Below are 17,480 nucleotides of genomic sequence, written 5' to 3'. Positions count from 1 at the left end.
AAAGGATGGTTTACAAAGAATAAGGCTTACGACTCAAGATCAAGAAAGAATCAGGGTTTAAGGGTAAATAGTTTGAAGCATATGCATTATAAAACAGGAGTTATGTTTAATAATAGCAACATGTTATGAAACAGTTCAAAAACATTGGTAATATATCTTGAAGAAAAGTTCAGAAATACTTGCCTTACAAGGCTTTACAACTATTACTGATCAACTCTGAGCCGATTATGCTGCTCAGGCTCTAACGTTCAACCACTAGACCACATTAGATTCGACTTTGATACTCAAGTTTTTCTGTTGAAACTCTATTGAGCTCGTCGATTGACTACTAGGTCATCTCTAGTCCATCAGCCACTTTCAGGTTCCCGATTATAACCTACAGGGTCGAAATACCCTACGTTAGACGTCCAGGTATGCTTTACATATCCTTAATACCACTCCTACCCAACGTTAACAAATCCCGACTCATAACATACTTTATATAATAATACACGTATCACTTAGGGTTCACGTCCTCGAAAATCGGTTCGGTGCTCGTTTTTCAGAAAATACGTATACTCGTTATTTTACGAGATTAGGGTTACTGAGTTTTAGACCGAACATTCAACGCAACATACAATCAGGTTTTGTATAAAACATATGTATAGATATTTACTTATACTCGCTCGACTTCCCGATAATCCTCGGATACGCTCTCGTATTTCCGTAGTTCGATTTCCCAGAAATCGGACAGCGTTCCCTTTGTTTATCGGACTACCCGTCGAAACATCATCGACGTCAATAACACAAATCACAATCCAATTTTCATAATTCCACAACCATTCCCATACGAAACTAATTATACGACTCATTTTATTTATTTTATAAAAATTAGGACTCAGAATAAATTCATCACCGTCCACCGTCGACTCGCCGAAGCTCATCGTCGACGGCGGCAAAATTCGCGGGTATCCGATGAAATTTGGATTTCCAGCGCGAATTCCTCAGATTAAAATAATTATTTCCGCATGAATAAATTTATTTCACGAAACCTTAATCAAATACATCTTGCAGAAAATAATAATTAAATTGCAGAATTAATCGAGATAGCACAACCGACATGAACTACAACACAGATATAGTGCACAATACACACATGCCACACACGCGTGTTATCACGCACACACACATCACAGGGCCACCTTGCCGGAGAAACCAACGGTAACCCAGAAAAACGGACAACAAAACAACAGCAAAACAGAAAGCTCGACTGAAATATACAAAAGCATAAGTGTGTGTATATATATTCAACTGACCACGCCTAACCCGAAGCCAGGCAACCGGAAACAGAGCAGCTAACCGGAAAAGAACTCACCGGCGGCGAGCTCGAACCAGAGAATCACGAGAAAGAACATGGTGAAAAGATAGAGTGAAAGCGGGAGTGAAGAGAAGAGGGAGAAGGGAAATGAGGAACACAGATAAAGGAGAGGGATTGATATTTTCACAATTGCTGGTTGCCTGTTCTTTCCCCCTTTTTTATTATTATTTTAATTCAGGAACAGCTGATACGTACTAATAGAGCAACAGAACACTGCCACGTTTCTTTTTAATTCTCTAGAATGTGACACGTATGTTTCCCCCTTCTGGAAGCCCGATTTTAACCCGTATTTTATATTTTATCGAACCAAGTTGCCTATAAAATAAATTCAGAAAATTAACAAAATAGTATTAAAATTTTCTAAAAAATCCCGAAACTAATAAAATAAAGTTTTTATAATTTTTAAAACATTTTTGAAATGCAACTCGTATCCCCATTTCAAAATTAACGAATCGAGCTGTATTTTAAATAAATTCAGAAATTTACGAAAACAGTCTTAAAATGTTACAAATATCCTGAAGTAAATAAAAATGTAAATTTCGTAATTTTAAAATAATTTCTAAAATTTACTTTATACCCGCTTTTAACTAATAACCGGAACAACGCGCGGGTGAAATTGATCCCGAAAATTTCCAAAATAATTTTAAAATTCTCGGAATATTCCAAACTTAAATAAATATGAGTTCCATAATTTTTGAAGAATTCTAGAATTAAATATGGATTTTACAAGTAAAAGCATTCAGAAAATCATTTAAAGATAAATAATTAATAAAATATTGATTTCTCAATTTTATAAATCCTCAAAATAATTATTGTAATTATAAAATCATAAAAACAATTTTAGAAACATTCCCAATATTTATACAAATAAATTCGCACTAAATCCACATTAGAAAGTGAAAACAATTCAATACGGTCCCATAATTAATCATGCGGACAACCCGGTACACTATAAATCACATATGGATAATTATCAAACAACACATAGCATTCAAAACCAACACACATATCTTATTTATTTAATAATTTCCATAACTGCACAATTAAATAATTCAAAAAGAATACACAAGTCGTTATATTACATGTGTATACGTGTATCGTTTGACTGTTTTAATCATAAATTTCAATCCGTAAATCGAATTTGGGTGAAACGAAGGGTAGATAGAAGTTTATACTGTATAGAATCAAGTGAGATACGTATTGATAGATAATTGTGGTGTTTGAGAAGAAGAAGCAAGGCATAAGAAAGGGAAGAAAATAGCAAGGAATAAAAGATAGTGATCGAAAGCAAGTGAAGTGTTAGCGAGATAAGACAAGGCAAGTGTTCTAATCCTTTTCAAGATATAGTGCGAATAATTGATAGTTTTGTTTTATATTGCAAGTGCTTTGAAGCACTGAACCCTAAACCTTGATTCTAGTTATTGATTTTGAGACATAAGCTTTGTTCTTTCTGAACCATTGATTGTTGAATACCCAGATACGAACCACATATATACAATACTACTCCATAAATACATACAAACTGAATACCAATTACTGAACCAAAATTGTTAAACACTCAAACCTTTATACCAGTTGATAGTCAATCTTTGTATCTTCCATATTGTTCCCTTGTGAAGATTGAGAACCATCTTATGCTTGACACTCCATGTTGTTTATGATTCTGTTTATTACTTACATTGTTTTATTTTGTTATTATTATAGAATTGGATTGTTTTATTAAATATGGAGCATATTCGTGGTCAGACCAGATTGGTGGTCATGTCAGGCCAATGTGTACCTTGGATCCAGTAATTAGAGCAGAGCTGTGTGCCTTACTCAGGGTTAATGCGTGACTGATCAGCAGCCTAACCTTGGTTTTTAAAATGAAAATTTAATATCCAATTCTAAATCATTGCTTAGCCATACACTTGATACCTTAAATCATTTCACTTGATCATTGTTTAATCTCAGTATTGTCAACGTGACTTGTTGAACTAGTTAGCTCATTTGTGCAATTTTGTTTATGTTCTTTTTCAGTTAAGAAGGAATCTATTGATAACGAGGATCCCCAACCAAGTGCACGAGCTAGGATTCCAGGTTAAGTGGATTAAGCTAGCCGAAGACATTTGTAATAGTTAAGTTTGGAAGTTATTAAGAATATTTAATATTCAGTTGTAAGTTTCAATAGTTGGGATTTGGGCATTTATAATATAAGTGTGTGTGTGTGGCTTGTGTGCAAACTTAAACCTGTTGCGATCCGTGGATGTTGGTAAGTAGGGTCACTGCATATTATTATTATTATCTTTATTATTGTTATAAGCAGGTATATATATATTGTGTGGTTGTTGTGGACCCCAAACTTCTAACCCGGGTTTGGAGGGCGCCACAATTAGCTCAGCATGAAAGTTCCTTGTTGGATCCATTTCAAATTCCTTGTGCACCACAGATGGCTTAGATGTTTGAGTTATAGATGTAGACTGGTTAGGAATGTAATCTTCCATTTCCTCATCACTGAAGTCCAATTTTCTTTTGATTCTTGGCTTCTTTGTCTGTTGAGGTTCCTTGAGCATTTTCTGATCCTAAACTTCAGATACTACATGTTGCTTTTCAGAAATCTCAGTTGCAGTTTTCACAGCTTGGAGTTTGGCTAATATAGCAGCTTGCTTTTTTTTGTTTGAGCTTTTTAGCATCTAAAGCAGCTTGCTTCTTTTCTTTCTTAATTCTCTCCTTTTCTTCCTTCTTGGCTTCTGTAAACTGTGGGTGTCCAACCACCACACAGATTTCTTTCCCATTCCTGTAGATCTTGGCAATTCTTCTCTTTAGAACATAGTCAGTTGGATCGTTGAAGAATGCAATGGACCTTGCCAACAGCTTCTTTTCATCTAGCCTTGGAATCTCAAATATGAGATCCATGGGATTTTTGTCAGATGACTTTGGATAGTTTCTTTTGGGCTTCAAAACCAAATTGGCTTTTGGAGTCTTTTTGCATGAAGGTTGGCCCTTTTCCATATTGCCCAGACTCATTTCATTCACTGATATTTGCTTGACTTGAGATGAGTGATGAAAGATCTTGTCTAGTTTCTCTATTTGTCCAAACTTTTCCTTAATGTTTTCACCAAGCTTCTTCCATTGTGCATCTAGTGCTTGTTCAGTAGCTGCTACATTAATTTGTTTGAGATGTTCATTGGACTTCAACTTGGCAGCTTTTAATCGGATTAGATCAATGTTGTCCAATGCTGGTGACTTTGTGAAAGCAAATTGATGGCACAATTACTTTGTTGACTTGTATATTTAGCACTTGCTCCCCCTTACTATTTGACTCTCCTTGACTAACTGGGACAATGGAATCTTCTTTCTCCCCCTTTTTTGTTAGCATCAAGTTGAGTAGAGGTAGGGAGTTGTGCCGCCACCAGTTTCTGCAGGAGTTTAGTCTGTTGAGCCTGATGTAGATGAATTGCAGTTAGAGATGCTTCTAGTGCTTGTGGTCTTGTATCGAGGGAGTCTACCTTGATGGCTAGATCAGTATTCTTCCTTAATTGTTTGTTGATGTCAAGCATGGTTGTGTTAGGAAACTTAGCATCCAGTCTCTTAGAAATATCCTGCTTGATTTGATCTATTTCTGTTTTGATTACAGACACATCCAGATTGTGTTGAAGAGACTGAATTTTGTGCAGTTAGAGAGAGTTGAGATGTGCTTGAAGGAGCTTCTTGGTGTTGGCATTGGTTGTGGCTTGAAGGGCTGTCTGAGTTTGTTGAATGATATGGAAGATAGTGGACTTGAAGTGTTGCTCATCACATTCCTTGGAAAACACCCAAGATGGAGTGTTGGAACTGGAGCTAGGGCCTGCTTCTCCTCCTATGTCCATAAACCATTCTTCATCATCATTTTCATCCCCATATATGTCTTCAGAGCCACCAAATGGATAATCAACATCATCATCAGCTTTGGGTGGCATGGCTGTGATGGCATCTTTGGCCCTTTGCATAGAAGCAGTAGTATGCACCAAATTTAACATCCTTTCAGCAGCCGTATTGTCCTGTTCATCTAGCACTTGATATGCTGAGACAGGATGAGTAAATGCCCCAGCCTCATAAGAAACAGAGTCTAAGATAGCTTGATATTCTTGTTTAATTAGCTGTTTCTTTTCATCCTCATTGACATCCATTAACTCACTTACAATGGGCTCTTCCCATTTTTCAGTACCTGCTTTTCTCTCATTTTTTCTCTCTTTTTGCATCTAGAGCTCCCCTTGGCTCACCACCTTCACACCCTCACCTTCACTTACTAAGGTGGAACTCCCCCGACTCACTTTTGCCAAGCTGGAAGAAATAGCCTGTATAGTTTCTCTCATTTTCTCTCTTTTTTCCTGAGAGCAACTTAGCCTCTCACTTTGTTCACTCCCTTCCCTCAATCCTAGAAGTGATTGTACAACTACTAGCTCATCTACACTTGTAACAATTGTTGAAAATTTAGCTTGTGTAGTGAGTACCGACAGATGAGGAACATCCATCGGGGTAGTAGTTAGGATAGCCGACGGATGACTGCTGTTACACACATCCGTCGGGATACAATCACTAGCTGATGGATGAACAAAATCCATTGGAATAGAAGAAATGATAGAGTTTGGGGTAGAAACTATTATAGACTATATGGAGATTGATGATAATTTAGGCACAGAAGTCTCAATAGTTCCTGAAAGAATTGGCAAGTGAGCCAACAAATCATCTGAAAGATGATGCTCACTTGCACTGAATTTTGGCTTCCTCAATAGAGTTAAAGAAGGGGAATCAAGAGTTGATGTGTGAATCATATCCACATCCAGAGAATTTGTGGGAGAGTTTTGTGTGTGAGGTGCTTCAATTATTAAAGATTTTGGTTGTGACTCCACATTTATAGGAGCCACGTCAACCTGACTTTGAGAAGGTACATGTACTGATTCTTTGACTGTAGTAGGCACTGTATGTGCACCCTATGTATCCCCAATGTGTTTAGATTTCTTCTTTCTAGCATAGGTTTGGGGTGAGCTTGTGTCCCTTACCCTTTTGGCATGTGCTCTTGGTTGAAAGCTTTGTTCAATAGTTACATCCTTTTGGGAGGATGCAACTAGTAATGAGCTAATATTCTTATTAATCACTACAATTTGTTGGGAAATTACAGTGTGGCTAAGCTGGGATTCACTCACCTCTCCAACCTTATTTTTAGGATTTCTTTGATGTTCACCCTGTCCCTCACCAATCTTACCCACCTTCACACTCCCCTCTTTGGCTTTGGTAGATTTTGAAACTGGCATCTTTTGAGAGACACCAGAGTGTGGTTTCTTTGTCTTGGATGTTAAAGGTTTGGATTTTGTGGCTTGGGTAGGCATCTGTTGGGTCATTGACACAGATGTCATAGCCATAGTCAATGGCAAAGAAATTTGAGAGGTAGAAGGAGTAGGGATAGATGCATTTACCTCACTTACCTGAGGGCCCTCCATGATAGGAAAATAGACCAGGGGCACCTCCTTGTGGTGGTCAGCTCTGTTTAAATCTGCAATTAATTTTTTTTCTTGAACCCAAAATCCAGTTTGTTGGTTGGGTTCTCAATCACAAGATCCTCACAAACATGGTTAGCAATAATCATAAGGAATCTAGCATAATAAACATGCCTGGATCTCTTCTTAATCTCCCCTAACTTGTATCCTAGCTCAAACATGATGGCATCACTAAAATTATAGTACTTATCAGTAAGTAGCATGTAAAGCATGTTAAGCATTGTAGTGTTAACAGAATCAAAGTTACTTATTTTATCAGAAAACACCTTGGTAACTACATCACACAGATAATTCCACTCTTTTCTAAGACCTAGCCTCCTAATTTCACTTAACTTAGTGGTAGGAAGTGCATATCCCATAGAATTAAGCAAGTTAACTATATCAGCATCTTTGTGTGGTTTAGTAGTAGAGTTATCGGGAATTTTAAAGCATGCTTTTAAAATATCACTGTTAATGCAATGTTCCTTACCTTTAATGGAGAGAGTAATAGTTTTGTCATTAGCCTGATATACAGCAGTAGTCCACATCTCCTCCACAACTTCACAGTAGATTGTGGGTGATACCAGCATGGCATAACTAAGCTTGCATCCCTTCACAAAATCCATCATTTTGTGATAATCTTCAGAGGCTGAAGTCTCTTTGTTCACAAGACCGACAAAATTGTTCTTCTCATAGATGAATCCTGACTGAGACATGATCTTGATTACTGGTGCCATTGTTAGAGCAAGGAAAGTTGCAAAAAGAAAGAGGGTTTTGCTTTGAGGAAGGAGAGGAGTTAATTGCAATAGAGAAAGATCAAATCTAAAATGAACTTGAAATCAGGCTTTTATATTTTCTCAGATAAAATGGAATAAAAGTTAAAAGTAAAAATTAAAGACCCAATGAGAATAGCCCAAAATAGCCGTTTAAAAATAAAATAAACTGTCAAACTTATGTCAATTATCCATCGTGATATACTTATAGACTGTAAGTAAGTCCGATGGATAATGTTCAGAACATTAACGGCTAGGATGTAGACAATTCGACGGATGAGAATAAAACAATTTATCCGTCGGGTTTAAAATAATACAGAAAAGTAATTGATTTTTACCAGGCTATTCTTTTTTTGACGGATTATCAAACTCGATGGATAATGGATATCCGTCGAGATGTAGAATTTGACTTAGCCAAATTTTCATCCAAAACATAAGAATCAATTAAGTTTCCGGCTTCATATCAACTTGCAAAATTATCAAAAATGATTTAATAATAATTAAGCATACCTAACTCACTTACCAACCTAGAGAAGGTGGATTCATCAAGTGGCTTGGTGAAGATATCTGCAAATTGTTTCTCACTTGGAACAAAATGAAGTTCCATAGTACCATTTATTACATGTTCCCTAATGAAGCGGTACTTGATGTCTATGTGTTTTGCTCTTGAATATTGTACTGGATTTTCAGTAATGCAATTGCACTTATGTTATCACAGAAAATAGGAATTTTGTCCACTTGCAGACCATAGTCCAACAATTGGTTTTTCATCCATAAAATCCGTGCACAGCAACTACCATCAGCAATATATTCAGTTTCAGTTGTAGAAGTAGAAACTGAATTTTGCTTTTTATAGAACCAGGATATCAGCTTGTTTCCTAGAAATTGACAGGTTTCTGTTGTACTTTTTCTATCAATTATGCAACCTGCATAATCTACATCTGAATAACCAATTAGATCAAAACCAGAATCTCTAGGGTACCAAATGCCAAGTTTTGGTGTACCCTTGAGATATCTGAAAATTCTTTTAATAGCTATTAAGTGAGATTCTGTAGGATTAGCCTGAAATCTAGCACAGAGACAAGTAGAAAACATTATACCTGGCCTACTAGCTGTTAAGTACAAAAGTGATCCAACCATGCCTCTATAACTTGAAATATCCCCAGACTTTTCAGTAGTGTTTAGTTCAAGTTTAGTAGCAGTGGCCAAGGGAGTTTTTGAAAATGTGCAATCCATTAGTTCAAACTTTTTTAAAAGATCATAAATGTATTTGGTTTGACTAATGAATATTCCATCACTAACTTGCTTAACTTGTAAACCAAGAAAGTAAGTTAGTTCTCCCATCATGCTCATTTCATCCTTACTTTGCATTAATTTGGCAAACTTTTAGCAAAGTTTTTCATTTGTAGAGCCAAATATAGTATCATCTACATAAATCTGAACAAGTATGCTAGAGCCATTAACATTTCTAAAGAATCAATTTTTGACAACAGTATCTCTTGTGAAATGATTTTCTAAAAGAAACTTTGACAATATATCATACCTGGCTCTAGGTGCTTACTTCAATCCATAAAGTGCTTTTAGAAGATAGTAGACAAATTATGGAAAATTTGGATCTTCAAAACCAGGAGGCTGACTAACATAGACTTCCTCCTCCAAATCTCCATTCGAAAAGGCACTTTTGACATCCATTTGATAGACTTTGAAATTGGCATGGGCTGCATATGCTAGGAAAATTTTGATGGCTTTAAGTCTTGCAACAGGAGAAAAAGTTTCATCAAAATCTATTCCTTCTTGTCGACAATAGCCCTTAGAAACCAATCTAGCTTTGTTCCTGATAACTATGCCATTTTCATCCATCTTGTTTCTGGATACCCACTTGGTGTCAATTGGAATTTTTCCTTTAGGCTTGGGTACCAGCTGAAAGGAATATGTCATAAGTCCAATCATGTATTAGGATTTAGGAATAACTTTTATGTAATATGTTTTGATTTCATTGATATTAATACAGACTTGTTTTGTTTTTATTACGGGCTTTATCTATTTAAGTGTTTAAATAAGATATACCATAGTTTAGAGTAAAGCTTTTTATGGATTATGATGAGATCATAATAGTGAGACCTAAAAAGATGATAACTCTAAACTTAAATAGTTCCTGGTCATAGGATTACTAACTGGTAATTAATAATCCGCAAAGATCGGTACATACTATGCTTGCTTCATTATGAAGGATGTTTGTTCTCATAGACATTTGTGTGGTGACACTATAGCTAGTATGTAGGTGCTTATTATAGAATAAGTTCACTGAACATGACTCGCACAGCTGAACAACTGATGGAGTTCACTCACGTGTCAGCAGTTGTTCACATAGTGATAGTTGTACAAGTATCCTTAGACTTGAGGTCATCATAGTCATCTTGTGTACACTGAACTATGTTTTGGTTTAGTTCTTAGTCTCTAGGGATAATTATTAGGGCTCTTCTGGGTATAGGAATTTGTACACGAAGATAGTGTATGATCAATAAAGGATCTACCCCTTCCAGTGAATAAAGCGAATGTTCAAGGCTGATCCACTTATGCTAGTTCAGGAATCTCTGGCCAGAGTGAATGAAATTAGAAAGGAGTTTCTAATTTACATAGAACTAAGCATAGTAAATGGTAAGCAAGTGATTAAATTAGATAGGCTTGACACGAGATCCATGCCTTGTATTTAATCTGGACATTGTAGGGTAGAAGGAGTTTATTGTACGGTAACTATTCACTGAATAGGTTCTTGATATTCTAAGCAGTGAATTCATATTATCCGGATAGTCGCGATATGCTGAGAAGTATCCCTCACGATGTAGAATAAATGTGATTAATTAATCATATTTAATAAATTAGAGAATTTATATAAATAATGATAAAATAGTTTTATTATTATTTATTTCTACTACCGGCTTAATATTGAACCTACAGGGTCACACCATAAAAAGAGAATGATTTAATGGTGGAGGAATTAATTAATAATGGCTAATAATTATTTATTTATGAAATAAATAATTAATTGGCAAATTTAATAATTGATTAAATGAGATTTAATATAAATAAATAATTAATTGGCAAATTTAATAATTGATTAAATGAGATTTAATTGATTATAAATTAATTAAGAAAAGTTCTTAATATTATTAATTAAGGATTTAATTTTTGGAAATTAAATCAAGAGAGAGAATTATTTCTAAAGTGTTTAGAAAAAGGATTAATAATCAAAAGGTGTTTTAATTATTAATAAGAATAATAAATGGGATAATAATAATATTATTTATGGGAAAATTTCAGCTGAAAATTTTTCCTATAAATACACTATTATAGACCCTATTTTATTCCAACCCACATCAAACCCGAAAACCCAAAAAGTTTGGAAAACCTAATTCTCTCCACCTTCTTCCTCCTCCTTAACATCGTTTTCTTGGTGGATACCGGTGGAGTGCTTCACACTTGAGGAGCAACTGCTAAGGATCTCTGATCGTTGTCTCCGAATTATTTTAAAAGGTTAGATTCGATCCCTCGAATTTTTATTCACAATTTATATGCTTTTATTTGGATTTTGTATGAGTAAAAGTGTTTTTCCATGCCCCGCTGCGTTAAAAATCCAACAATGGCATCAGAGCATAGGTTGTATGCATATAGATCTGTGGTAAAAATTTCAGAATTTTATGTGCTTGTATGAATTAATTATGATTTTTATAAGTTATTTCATGGATTAATTTTGTCTGATGAGAAATCGTTTCTCAGAATAATTTTGAATGTTGATCTGGGTTCTACAAGTGTTGTAGATCGTCTGGGTATTTTTTTCATAATTTTATGATGTATAGATTTTTTATTATGAATTTTTGAAGTTGTTTCAATTAAATTCGTAATTAAATAAATCATATATATATATATATATTATTTGTTAGTATGTATATATATATATATCTGTACATCTGCACATCTCTGTTGCTTGTCTGCTTTTGCTGTACTGCTGCTGCACGGTTAAAGGACAGAGAAGGACAGGCACGGAAATCGAGGAAAGCTGTCCACTGCTGAAAAAAAAATAGGGGTGTAACGCATTCCTGGAATGCGTTACACACCTGTGGCGCATTTACGGAATGCGTTACACCCTTTAATGGCTGAAAAGGGGTGTAACGCATCACCGGAATGCGTTACAGGTACTGTAACGCGTTCCTGTAATGCGTTGCAGCCCTTCTGTTGATTTTAAAATTGATTTTCTGGGAGTTTCGTAACTCCGTTTTAGGCGTGCAATATACCGTTGGATTCGTTTTTCCGAGACGGATCTAATGGTGTGATCAATTTTAGTTTATATAAAAGTTTTGAACTGTTTATATTCCATGAAGTGTTTTAAAGCTGTTTTTGATCGTTTGAATTGATTTTAAATGCTTCATGTGATACATAGAGATGTATAATGCTTAGACTAATGTGCTAGATGATGTAACATGCCTACCTTGATGTTTATTCATGTTGATATATGTGATATATGCTTAGTTTATCATGCGATGATAGATTTAGGTGAACTTAAATAAACATAAGGCGTTTGTTAGACAACCTAGTATAGTGAAATTGTTTCATAACCTTAATAATAATATTATGAATACAATCATGAGATTCTTGTGTTTATGAAACACGTAATTGAATATGAATTTTCGATATGAGAGAAAGGATGATTCTGTCAACAACAGATTTCTATCTGTAAGAAAGGGTTATTAAGTGACGCCTCTTGACAATGCTCCACCCGATCTGGGAATCATCTGATTATTGATTATTGATTTGAAATATTTAATTTAAAAGGAAGAATTTCTTTATAATATGATTATGATTGTAACGTAATATAATCCCTCTAAAATTAAATAATATCAAGTAGTAATTGGCCAATGATACAACGGGCTTGTGTCGGTCATAGCCTTCCAACATGGAAGAAAGTAGTTCTTATTTTTGAATCATTGTCGTTTCGTGCCACAGCCGGGGGCTTTGATTTCGAAATAAGAAATACTTGTCTATTACATAGAGATGTGTACATTGAATAAGAATCTAAAGGTCGTTACGTGCCACAGCCGTGGGCCTTTGGGGACTGATTCAATTGTACGGAATGTTGGGTTAGACTTGACTTAGAATATTGAGTTTGTCATGCCACAGCCGTGACTCAATTATTCAATAGGCTAAAGTTTGATTAAGGAATAACATTAGATGTAATTGACAAGAGTTGTCTGCCTATTGAACATTACATGGCGTTTCGTGCCACAGCCGGGGTTGTGTAATGGAATGTAGGATCCCTATTCCCACTAGCATTATGAATGCTTAATTTTTCACGTAGGGGGTTGAATAAATTAGGTAAACTAGTGGGAGCCACTTATGAATAAAGACCCGATTCATATAGTGTTTTGAAATGAAATCGAATATTTGCTAAGTGTTGTTATGTGTTTATCATTTACAGATATACTTTGTACAGTATGTCTTCTGCACTATCACTCAGGAGCATACAAGATGCTCACAAATTGACTGGTCCTAATTATGCTGACTGGCTTCGAAACTTGAGAATTGTTCTCAGGATTGAGAAGCTGGAATACGTGATTGACTCACCTAAGCCTACTGAACCTGCTAGATGATGCACATAATGATGAACATGTTGTGTATCGTAAGTGGATAGATGATGCAAATATTGCTCAATGCATCATGCTAGCTTCCATGAACATTGAGCTACAGAAGCAACATGAGCATATGGATGCTCACACTATCCTCATGCATCTACAAGAGTTGTATGATGTGGCGGGGAGGACAGCTCGATATGAGATATCGAAGGAGCTGTTCGGGTGTAGGATGTCTGAGGGATCATCTATGAATGACCATGTACTTAAGATGATCAATTTGATTGAATGTCTTGGACAACTTGGTTTTGCCATGGATGGGGAGCTGAGCCAAGACTTGGTCTTGCAATCGCTTCCGAGTTCGTTCTCGCAGTTTGTTGTGAACTTTCACATGAATAAGTTGGATGTCAGCCTGCCTGAACTCCACAACATGTCGAAGACTGCGGAATCGAATTTTCCCCCTAAGAAGAGTTTTGTTCTTCTAATTGGTGAAAGTTCCAATCCTAAGAAAAGGAAGAGGAATTCTTCCAAGAAGAAGAAAGTAGGTGAGAAAATGCCGGTTCCACCAATAGCTGAAGACCCCAAGAGCAAAGTTGTTTGCTTTCACTGTAACAAGGTGGGGCACTGGAAGAGGAACTGCAAGGTTTACCTTGCAGAATTGAAGAAGAAGAAGGGTAGTGAGACTACCGCTTCTGATTCAGGTATGTTCATGATAGAAGTGAATATGTCATTAAGCCAAATTTCTACTTGGGTATTAGATACCGCCTATGGTTCTGACATCTGCAATTTGTTGCAGGGACCAAGGAGAAGTAGGACTCTTGAGGAAGAAGAGGTGATTCTACTGATGGAAATGGAGCAAGAGTTGCTGCTGAAGATGTAGAATCATTTCATTTACATATGCCTATGGGCAAGACTATTGTTTTAAATAATTGTTATTTTGTTCCCTCGATTGTGAGGAATATTATTCCCATGTTAGACTTGGCTGGTTTTTCATTTATTATTGAGAATAATGAATGTTCTATTCTTAGAGATAATATTCTTTATGGACGTGGTGCTTTAAATAATGGTCTGTATATATGTGATATAATTTACTTCAGATTGAACAAACTAATAAAAGAAAAGGGATGATGGAAATCTCACTTTATAGTGGCATTGTAGTCTCCATTTAGTAGACATGGAGAGAGGACTGCAAATTTGCTAGGAATGGTACACACAGATGTATGTGGACCAATGTCTACGCAAGCCATTGGTGGATTTTCATACTTCATTACTTTCATAGATGATAGATCTGGATTCGGATATGTGTTTGATGAAACACAAGTCTGAGGCCTTTGAAAGGTTCAAAGAATATAAGTATGAAGTGGAGAAACAACCAAACATAGTATTATAACTCTTCGATTAGATCGAGGTGGTGAATACTTGAATGGAGTGTTTCTAGATTATCTCAAAGTAAATTGTATAGTCTCTCAGTGGACGCCTCCAGATTGGTATCTGAAATGAGAAATCGAACTTTGTTAGACATAGTTCGGTCCATGATGAGCTACGCAAATCTTCCAGTATTCCTATGGGGTTATGCATTGGAAACCTCAGCATATTTACTGAATAAGGTGCTTTCCAAATCTGTTCCTCAAACTCCGTATGAGATATGGAAAGAAAGGAAACCGAGTCTTAAACACGTTAAGATTTGGGGATGTCCAGCTTATGTCAAGAAAGTTGACCCGGATAAGCTGGAATCTCGATCCGTAAAATGTAGTTTTGTGGGATATCCTAAAGAGATTTTAGGGTATTACTTTTACACCGATCATCAGGTGTTTGTATCCAGACATGCTACCTTCTTGGAAAAGGAGTTTATCCTTGAAGGAAACAGTGGGAGCAAAATTGAACTTGATGAAGTTCAAGAAGCACAAACTACTACGGATCAAGTGGAAACACATGTTCTGACTGAACAAACTTTTGTGGAACATCCCATTCGTAGGTCAGGGAGAGTGTCTCGCCAACCTGAGAGGTAATATGGCCTTGTCATTGAGAATGACAATGAGTTGTCGATCATTGATGATGACGACCCTGTAACCTATAATGAGGCTATGAGTAGTGTTGACTCAGAGAAATGGCATAGTGCCATGAAATCCAGAATGGAATCTATGTATACGGTATACAAAAGATAGATTATAGCAGATGGCCAGGTGGAGACCTATAAGGCCAGGCTTGTGGCAAAAGGATTCAAACAAAGGCAATGGATTGACTTTGATGAAACTTTTTACCTGTAGCCCTGTTAAAATCAGTTCGGATTTTGCTTGCAAATGCTGCTTACTACGACTATGAAATCTGGCAGATGGCCAGATGGTTTTCTTTCCAAGGGAAATGAAAACCTAGTTTGTAAGCTGCTGCGAACCATATGTGGTTTAAATCAAGCTTCTCGAAAGATGGAACATTCGTTTTGATGAGACAATCAAAGAGTTTGATTTTATAAAAATGCAGATGAACCATGCGTCTACAAAAGGGTTAGTGGGAGCGCGGTAACATTTCTTGTATTGTATGGAATTAGAGTTGACACACATAACAACATAGCAGACCCACTCACAAAGCTACTTTATGAAAGTCACTTTGATCGTCATAAAGATAAGATGGGTATTAGATACCAGAGTGATTGGCTTTAGTACAAGTGGGAGATTGAAAGGAATATGTCCTAAGTCCAATAATGTATTAGGATTTAGGAATAACTTTTATGTAATCTGTTTTGATTTCATTGATATTGATAAAGACATGTTTTGTTTTTATTACGGGTTTTATCTATTTAAGTGTTTAAATAAGATATACCATAGTTTAGAGTAAAGCTTTTTATGGATTATGATGAGATCATAATAGTGAGACCTAAAAAGATGATAACTCTAAACTTAAATAGTTCCTGGTCATAGGATTACTAACTGGTAATTAATAATCCGCAAAGATCGGTACATACTATGCTTGCTTCATTATGAAGGATGTCTGTTCTCATAGACATTTGTGAGGTGACACTATAGCTAGTATGTAGGTACTTATTATAGAATCAGTTCACTGAACATGACTCGCACAGCTGAACAACTGATGGAGTTCACTCATGTGTCAACAGTTGTTCACATAGTGATAGTTGTACAAGTATCCTTAGACTTGAGGTCATCATATTCATCTTGTGTACACTGAACTATGCTTTGGTTTAGTTCTTAGTCTTCAGGGACAATTATTAGGGCTCTTCTAGGTATAGGAATTTGTACATGAAGATAGTGTATGATCAATAAAGGATCTACCCCTTGCAGTGAAGGAAGCGAATGTTCAAGGCTGATCCACTTATGCTAGTTCAGGAATCTCTGGCCAGAGTGAATGAAATTAGAAAGGAGTTTCTAATTTGCATAGAACTAAGCATAGTAAATGGTAAGCAAGTGATTAAATTAGATAGGCTTGACACGAGATCCATGCCTTGTATTTAATCTAGACATTGTAGGGTAGAAGGAGTTTATTGTACGGTAACTATTCACTGAATAGGTTCTTGATATTCTAAGCAGTGAATTCATATTATCCGGATAGTCGCGATATGCTGAGAAGTATCCCTCACGATGTAGAATAAATGTGATTAATTAATCATATTTAATAAATTAGAGAATTTATATAAATAATGATAAAATAGTTTTATTATTATTTATTTCTACTACCGGCTTAATATTGAACCTACAGGGTCACACCATAAAAAGAGAATGATTTAATGGTGGAGGAATTAATTAATAATGGCTAATAATTATTTATTTATGAAATAAATAATTAATTGGCAAATTTAATAATTGATTAAATGAGATTTAATTGATTATAAATTAATTAAGAAAAGTTCTTAATATTATTAATTAAGGATTTAATTTTTGGAAATTAAATCAAGAGAGAGAATTATTTCTAAAGTGTTTAGAAAAAGGATTAATAATCAAAAGGTGTTTTAATTATTAATGAGAATAATAAATGAGATAATAATAATATTATTTATGGGAAAATTTCAGCTGAAAATTTTGCCTATAAATACACTATTATAGACCCTATTTTATTCCAACCCACATCAAACCCGAAAACCCAAAAAGTTTGGAAAACCCAATTCTCTCCACCTTCTTCCTCCTTCTTAACATCGTTTTCTTGGTGGATACCGGTGGAGTGCTTCACACTTGAGGAGCAACTGCTAAGGATCTCTGATCGTTGTCTCCGAATTATTTTAAAA

This window comes from Apium graveolens, chromosome 7 (genome assembly GCF_009905375.1).
Source record: "Apium graveolens cultivar Ventura chromosome 7, ASM990537v1, whole genome shotgun sequence".
NCBI lineage: Eukaryota > Viridiplantae > Streptophyta > Magnoliopsida > Apiales > Apiaceae > Apium > Apium graveolens.
Note: the sequence above shows the minus strand (reverse complement) of the source record.